Source organism: Halichoeres trimaculatus, unplaced genomic scaffold, assembly GCF_033239565.1.
Source record: "Halichoeres trimaculatus isolate MK-OKI-2021-1 unplaced genomic scaffold, fHalTri1.1 fHalTri1_scaffold_5, whole genome shotgun sequence".
In the NCBI taxonomy this organism is placed as follows: domain Eukaryota; kingdom Metazoa; phylum Chordata; class Actinopteri; order Labriformes; family Labridae; genus Halichoeres; species Halichoeres trimaculatus.
The window spans coordinates 10,450,166-10,458,799 of NW_027437183.1; the positions used below are offsets into that span (position 1 = coordinate 10,450,166).

General features: G+C 41.0%; 1 long non-coding RNA gene across 1 annotated transcript in view; it reads left to right on the forward strand.

Annotated features, from left to right (window-relative positions):
* LOC141790951 (uncharacterized) overlaps positions 1-8,369 on the forward strand; it is a 78,712-nt gene extending 70,343 nt beyond the window's left edge. Inside the window, exon 4 of the long non-coding RNA XR_012598290.1 lies at positions 8,203-8,369. This is a non-coding gene — a long non-coding RNA (uncharacterized LOC141790951). The remainder of the gene's footprint in view (positions 1-8,202) is intronic.
* The last annotated feature ends 265 nt before the right edge of the window (positions 8,370-8,634 follow it).

The window sequence follows — 8,634 nt, forward strand, 5'->3', positions numbered from 1 at the left end:
GCAATCCAGGCATGGCCAACCAGTCAGAGACCAAGAGCCACAAAAATTACCATGGAACTACAAAGAGCCATCATCACACAAGTGGTCTTACAAATGCACTTCTTCTCACACATAAACAAAATGACAAAGAATGAAAATCAGTACATTTCCAATTTTCAAAGCAAGATTTACTGTGTTTGTAAATGTGTTTAAATTCATAATTGGAGCTGTGTTTGCCATTGACAAACTTCTGTTTTTACTGCAGAAGAGACAAAGTTCTATCTATCTATCTATCTATCTATCTATCTATCTATCTATCTATCTATCTATCTATCTATCTATCTATCTATCTATCTATCTATCTATCTATCTATCTATCCATCTATATAGGTATGAGCACATGGGCGATCGAGAGGAGCACATGTAGGGAAGAGAAACTGAAACTTAAGTAATAATCTCTCTCTCTCTCTCTCTCTCTCTCTCTCTCTCTCTCTCTCTCTCTATATATATATATATATATATATATATATATATTGAGGAGCCACATACCGAAAGGCAAAGAGCCACATGCATCTAACGAGCCACTGGTTGGCCACCCCTGGACCAACCAAAAGTGGGCAAAAAGAAAAAAAAAATGTCCAAGATACTTAATTCAACTGATTGGTAGAAAACCAAGCGGCAACCTCCGGTCTAAGAATATGAGACAATGCGCTAATTTTACTATCGGCACCCACTGTACGGGAGGTGAATTTTTTTCTAACTCTGAAGTTTGGAGGATATTAAGATTGCAAGCTCCCCCAAATAAGAGGCACAGCTGAGGGTCACGTGACCGACAGGCGCCCTATGGCTGTAGGCGAAGCCCTTGCCACTACCAATATGGCCGCTATAGCCGATGTGCTTCATTTTCAGTTTCAGAAACAGACGGGTGACGTCGGCGACACTAAGTCCATGTTTTATACAGTCTATGCAGAAAACTAACCCACTTGGATACAATGCTTCCTAAATAATCCACCCCCACTGGCACCCCCAAATCCTGGCTTTGTTGCCTTGGGAACTTGTAGATGCAAAAAAATGTGGCAAACAGACCAAATATTTTCATTTTGCGCTGGTATGATTTATAAATCCCTTTACTTGTTTGTATTTTTACCATAATCAATGCAAAATGCAATTTTGATAGGTTTTGGTTTCAGAAGGCATTTCAGTTTTTTGTGACCCCTCATAGGGGAAAGTGCTGGTCTAGTCAACTAAACACCTAGAGGCATTTCACAATGGAAATGTTCTATGATGTTCCCAAAAGTCCTTTTTGCTTTTATAGGTCAAATACCAACATCAGTATTCATTTCAGTCTACTTCCTAACCAGCTGAAAAATCCCCACAGGAGCTTCAAACAAGTCGTTTTTCACCAAAATCAAATCAAACCTCAGCCACAGTCCTCTGACATCATCAGACTGATCCATCTGGGGCTTGAACGGTTCTGGAGTGAACATCCTGCCATATGGGTCTCTAATCAGAGAATGGTTCTGTGTGATTCTCTTGAAAAAAATAAATTTTGTTGTAATTGTGTAATAGTTTTCTCCTTGCAATAAACAAGTCTTTTTGACTTGATTTGATGTGATTATTGGCTCGTTCTGACAGCAGAAACTGGATATAGTAAACATCTCCGACACAAGTTTTGTATTCCTGTCTGGCATGCACATTTCAATGAAACATAAATTAGCTGTGAGAGTAAATGTTTGTGTTCAAACAGCTGAATGGCTACAGGGGTAGAATAAGTTGTGGATCGATGTCTGAGCACTTGGAGATGTTTTCTTTTGCGTCATTAGCAGTAATCACCGCTCTGCAGATGCTCTATGATCATTTTGTGAGCTAAACTCATCTTTACATGTTTTAATTGAACACTTTATCTCGCTCTGTCTGCCTGCTTGTTGTGTAGCTGCTCTGTATGTCAGCGTGTAACAGCCTCCTCCTCCAGGCTCCTCTGTGGGCTCCGGGGGACATTCCCAGCATGTTCACACATCACTGGAGGAGCCGGAGTGTTTGCCTTTCACTTTGACCACAACACAAACAACTTCACCCACAAATAAACAAAACACGAGGCAGGGGCCACGAGTGCAGCAGGACTCGGTCCAAGAGGAACTGAGACAACGAGTCCGGGCCGCCTCTGTTTGTGTTTACATGTGTGTGAGTGTTATTCTGTTCTCTTGTCTGTGCAACTGGAAGAGTGCGTATACGTGGAGGATATTTGGTCAGATTCATAGTAGCCTGATTGTTTTCATGTGAATGTTAGGACCTTGGGATGCACCGTCTCTTTTTTCCCAGCATGATTACCCATAACCCACCTCCACCTCCACCTCCTCTAGTTGTTCACTTTAGAGAGGCCTCCACAATTCAAGGAATTAGAGGAGAGGGACAGAGGAAAGAGGGGGAGGGGCAGAGACGAGAGACAGAGAAAGAGACAGAAAGAGGAAAACACAAAACTTGCTGACACGGGGCATAACTTAATTTCCACGGTAGGGGGACAGCTGTGCGGTGTAATCTGCCATGGCAGCCCATTCACACTTCAATGGCAGGCTTGACCCGCCAAGGAAAACTCGCACTGCAGCCAGCCCCTTCTCAGTGAAGGAAGTGGTGACCGGGCCACCATTTATGGGCTTGTCTTAAAGAAACATACCCTACTCGCTTGTTATTGATAACACCCCCAGACACACACACACACACACACACACACACACACACACACACACACACACACACACACACACACACACACACACACACACACACACACACACACACACACACACTCACACTCACACACACACTTTGGAAGCAGTGGGATTCTTGGCTGCTGTTACATCCCAAGAGGTCACATAAATTCAAAAATTGCACACTGCAGTTGTCTTCACGATAAGCACTGTTAGACCTCAAATGACCACGATAAATGGTAAACATGGATTTCTTTTTTTTTGTTAATTTGTCTCTGTGAACAAATAATTTTGATGTCACTGCCTATCCCTACTGCTACTAGCATAGCAACGTAGCCTCTGGTGTCACCCATCTGTTTCTGAAATGGAGTTTTGATGACCATCAATTATGTGGATCATTATGATAATACTGAACCAAACCTAGATTTGTTTAGGGGGCCGTTTACACGACAACAGTTTTAGGGTGAAACACAAAAGTTTTGTTGCCTATCAGCCTTGCGTTTACACAGAAACGGCATTTCAGCCGACCTAAAACAAACTTTTGAAAACAGCCTCCAGAGTGGAGTTTTATTGAAACGCTGCCGACATTGTTGCAATGTAAACGGTAAGCAGGCGTTTTCAGTGGAAACGCTGATGTCACACTCCGCTTTGCTCGAGCGCATACAACAGCACAACAGTACTGTTGTTACGATTGTCGCGAACTTCTGTGTTGTGCTTGTGCTGCTCAATCTGCTGTATCTGCTGACTGTCTTTAAACAAAATGTGCATCTATTGTTCCACTTTTGCACTTAGTATTCACCAATACACCAGACAATCTGCCCAACTCTACATCTGTGGAGATCTCCCAAAATCGCTTCTGTAAAAGACAGTTATAGCGCCTACTATAGGCCTGGCATGCTTACTACAGCGCATTCAGTCCCTTGGAGTTTCTGTGTAAATGCAGATTTTTTTTTTCACTGCGTTTTAGCATTTTCAGATGAAAGATTGTTGTGTTAAAGGGGCCCAAGTAAGGATGTTGCAGAAAGGCAGGCCTTTAACCTCTCAGCAGACAGCTATAGGGGGCTTCCCTGTCAGTCAAGTGACCCATGCCCTTATAATGGCAAAACCTAAAAGTTTAGTAACAAACCTTGGAAGAACTTCATTCTTTTGCCCCTCTTCAGGTTGCTGCTTGATGTGTACTTGTACAAACTGTGTTTTTTGCTTTGCTGTAATTAGACTAGTAGATGTTGGCAGATTGGCAACTTTTAGAGGAGAGATTCAAGAAAGACGTCCTTGGAATACAGAATGTATAAATACTATATGCCAAAGGTAAATATGTAATGGTTTAAGCTCAAATATAAATAGCTAAATTGAGCTTTAACTGTTGCTCCACTCAGCTGTGCAAGTAACAAAAAAACGATATGCTTACGTATGTTGTTTTTTTCTTTTTAATCAAAAGTTTATGTGCAGTTCTGCATGAAATATCATGGAGTTGACTGTTTTTAACATTTAAAATCTCTAATCGACATCTAATGAACATGTCTGAAAACAAAGCAGTGACTCCCTTTGGAAAATTCTCTGTAACACATGTATCACGCTCAAAATCATAGCACAGGGCATCTTGTTGTCACGCATGGTTCTTTTGGTGTGCAGCACTCTGGTTGAACCAGATGAATTCAGACAACCTTTCAAACACATTTTATACATGTAATTTTTAAAAAAATGAAGTTTTTCTTAAGCAAATACCCTCGTGTGGGAATTTGCTGCCTTTTCATTCTACATTCTTTCACTGGAATAGTTTTGGGTTTACACATTTTTGATTGAATAAAAGTGGAGGGAGACTTTTTTATTCTAGGAGCACAAGATAATGTGAAGGGACACAGATCATGAGGGTTTAGGTTTTATCACAATGCTTACAAAAATAAGAAGAAGCAGACTCTTAACATTTCAGGTGTCGACAAAGATTTTGTTTAAAGTTGTCACATTAAAACATCTGTAGCCTGGTAGTAGAAGTGACTTTTACACACATTTTTACACACTCTGTGTAAACATTGATCTTTCTGCACTCCCTGAGTAACCTACAAACAAAAGTCAACTCAGAAACACAAAACATATAAACAGGAAATGTGCTTTTCACCCTGACATGAATAATGAGGCTGTAGCTCGGGAGTTGTTGGGAGTTAATAGTTTGGCAGTGGAAGTCAATAGGGGCCGGGGTCTCACTCCATTAAGCTGACCCCCAGGGCCACGTATTCATCCCTCACACATTCATTTCCTCCTTTATGCTCCCTCTCTTTTCACAGCAGAGGGCCGGCCGCAGAGTGGGCTCATGCAGAACAGCCTCCGTACAGACTGTAGGTCATAAATATGTTGGTCGGTGTGTGAGTCGATGCAGCTTTGTTAACACAAACACAAGTGGGAGGCTTCAGAGAAATGAGTGCAGAGGCAGGCGTGGGACAGAGCGAGCTCATCACAACACTGACTCCAGGTTTTATCTTTGGGTGGACACAAACTTTGGTTAAGTTTTCACCAGGTTTAGTTGGAGTTTGTAATACGTGAGCCCTTACATGTATGTTCATAAACCCAGTACTGAATGTAACCACTAACTGTGTCTTTATTCTGTAGATTACCATTGATTCTAGATAATTTATTTACCTAACAGATTAGTAAATGATCCCGCTCAGTGTGTCATTCAAAACACTGCTTTTAGATCTCCTTTCTTCCCGTTGTGCTCCCTGCAGAGGCATTTGTAAACATCTTCAAATGAAATCCCATGAGCAAACACATCCGAAAGCCTTCAGCTTGCAGGCTGCACTTCACCTCCCGGCTGAAAAGAGTTCAGAGCAGAGCACGTCTCTGTTTGAAGTCCAACAAGTGGCAGTAAAAGAAGTGCTGAGTGTAACTTGGAACAGGAAGCAATTACTCGATTTAAAGGGACGTGTCCAAAGAGAAAAAAGTGGCGTTTTTTTGTTTGTTTTTGGAGGTAATTCTTCTGTAGCAGCCTCTTTAATCCTCATTTCCACCTTTTGTTTGCCTTGAAAAGCAACTTTGCTCCTGTTGAACAAAACATCTTAAAGTAGATGCTATATTTGTGCTCTTGCCTAAATAAACCAAACTCTTCAGTCTTTTTTTAGCGAAATTGTGTCCTAAACAGTGTATTACAAAGACACAAAAACATGATGAATCTGTAATAAACTCAGCTGACACAAGCTAAACACATAATGAATAATCCTGCCTGGGCTGCAAAGGCGCTGCACACAATGGTCCAGTTTAGCAAAGCAAAGGAGAGCAAGGCTGGTGATTCAGGGTCATTAATAAAGCCCTCTTTGTGCTTCGGTCCATGATGGAGCAGGAAGGTTTTCACATGTCGATGCTTTGTTTTCGGATGACAGATTGAATCCACAGACCAACAAAAAGATGAAGTGGGGAGGTTCTGCAACATTTTTCTTCTTCTGTGGTTGTTTGGGGCAGTATAAATATATGTTAAGATGAAGTTTTTTGGCAGTTGAATAAAAAGTGATGTAAAACCTCAATGTGTGCAGTCATCTTCCAGTATTTTTATTTAAGCCATTTCAAACTACCAGGGGAGGACTCTGAGATATTAAGCCCCTGTTTACATGACGTTTCACCCCAAAATGCAGAAATGCAGAGGGAAAAAAAATCAGCGTTTACATGGAAACACATTTTGCTGTGTTTCAATGTGTTTTCACGTTTTTGGATGAAAAGTTGTGTTAATAGGGCCTCAATTAAAATGTGCAAAAACATCTGTAAAATACAGGCAAAAATGTCCAACAGTCAAAGGATAATCATTATAAGCTAAAATAATAAGACAAAACCTCTAACTATTCTACCACATCTCCTTTCCTGGATCATATTTAGTCCTGTTTCCCCCCTCACATGGAAATCCAGCTTAGCAGCTCTCCAGTAAAGATGGAAAGCTGAGCGAGTCTTTTCCTGAGCTGCTCATATGTCATGTTAAAGACACTGCACAGGAAGGTGGAGCGTACTACAGGGAGTTGGTAATGTCTGGAGCAAGACACAGAGAAGTTGTGTCTGTGTGTGTTTTGGGATTGTGTGTGTGTATGTGTGTGTGTGTTTAGGGGGGCAGGGATCTGTAGGAGTAGCAAGAGTGAAAGTGAACAGGCCAGAGTTTTGGCATGGAAATGGGAGTGTTTGTGTCAGCAGAAGTGAGACAGAAAGCAACACAGAAGGAAAGAAGGAGAACGTTTGAGACTTAATGAAGGAAAATGGTGGCGGACGTGGGCCAAACTGGTGATGTTGAAAACATAAAGCAAATTGCATGCAGGAATAAGTCACAAACTGCCAACAAGCTGTTTTGGTATTAATGTATGTTTTCTGTGATTTGTGTTCACCTTTGAGTAGAAAACCTTGGGGACAGGGTAAACAAAACAACCTTCATCTTCAGCTCTTGATGTTCAAAGTGGGTTTAAAACATTCACAGTCTTCATGCAGCTTCAGAAAACTCACTCTTTAATAGAGAACTCTGCTGCTGAAGTCTTCAGGGAAGGTCTGAAGCTTGATGATATTGATTTATTTTAAAATATAACCACCAGTTAACTCTGGACTTTTGCCAAAGTACACCGTGTATCTGTTCAGTTTTACCTCAGTGGTTACCATGAGGGGATTAAGAAGTCAGAAATTTGACATTTTGGCTAGCAGGTTTATTTACAGTCTTTCCATGTTAGCCAGGGCGTGTCCAGACTTTTGGGACCAGTTGGCCCATTTAGATCACTGACTCACACAGGGGAAGCATAGAGAATATGCATAAGTATATAAACAGTATTAGCTGCTCTTTCAGTCTGCATTGATTGAGTCTATGTTAACTACCAACAGCCAAGCATCTAACATATTTATACTTCCGTATTTGGTGTTGGGGCATTTGATGTTTGTATGAAGTCCCAGATTGATATGTTCAAGAAATGCTAACAGAATACTGCAGTTTATAACAATCAAAAAAAAACATTGTCTTGTCAGTGTTTTATTACCAAAACCTGTCTTTGAAAAAGATTTTCTATATTTTAGAGTATCAAAGAAAGCTCCTAAACAAGCATGTTCTAATAAAGGATTTAAACACCCCCGCTACCTCTGAAGAGGCTTAAACCAATCACAGCTCAAGAGCTTGTGGTGGCTGATACCGATGTAATTTCTGTTTGCTTAAATACAGTTGAAGCGGCTAATTTGTTAGCTTAGCATAAATGATAGAAGTAGTCCTAACCTTGGCTTTGCTTACAACATAATTTGCTTTGTTTTCTTAAATGAATTATGAGTAAACATGCCAACCAAAGAGGTTTAAATTGATAGTAGATAGAATTTGCTACAGTTGAAAAAGCCAGAAGCTGTTCTCCTGTTTTCAGCCTTAATGCTACGCTAAGTGTCCCCTTGAATTTTCCAGGTAGACATGAGGGATGTGGATAATGATTAATGGTTATGTCGTTATTTTGCTAGAAATAAAAACTTTTAAGCCATATATTTTGAGCCTGGCATGAAAACAGTGTATTTAAGCTGGATCTCTTCTCAGTTTATAGATGATGACGCTGGACTCTGGTGCCAGACAGACCAAGCAGACAGCAGCAGACAGCTCAGGATTGGTGGCAGACCAACAGGTAAACCTCTGGAGCCAGCTGCTTCCACTCAGCTCTTCACCCTCTTTCCTGACTTAATATTAGCCTCAAAACACTCACACACACACACACACACACACACACACACACACACACACACACACACACACACACACACACACACACACACACACACACACACACACACACACGTACACACACACACAGACACTCTCTACAATGACATAATCTGGAAAGTTGGATTCAGCTTGAAGGGCACAGACATGATAAATGCTGCGACAGCTGGCTTGAAAAGAAGAGTCTGACATTTTGGAAGAACTTCTGGGCTAGATAAATGAGGAGAAAGTTTCTTTTCTTTACCTGTTGAG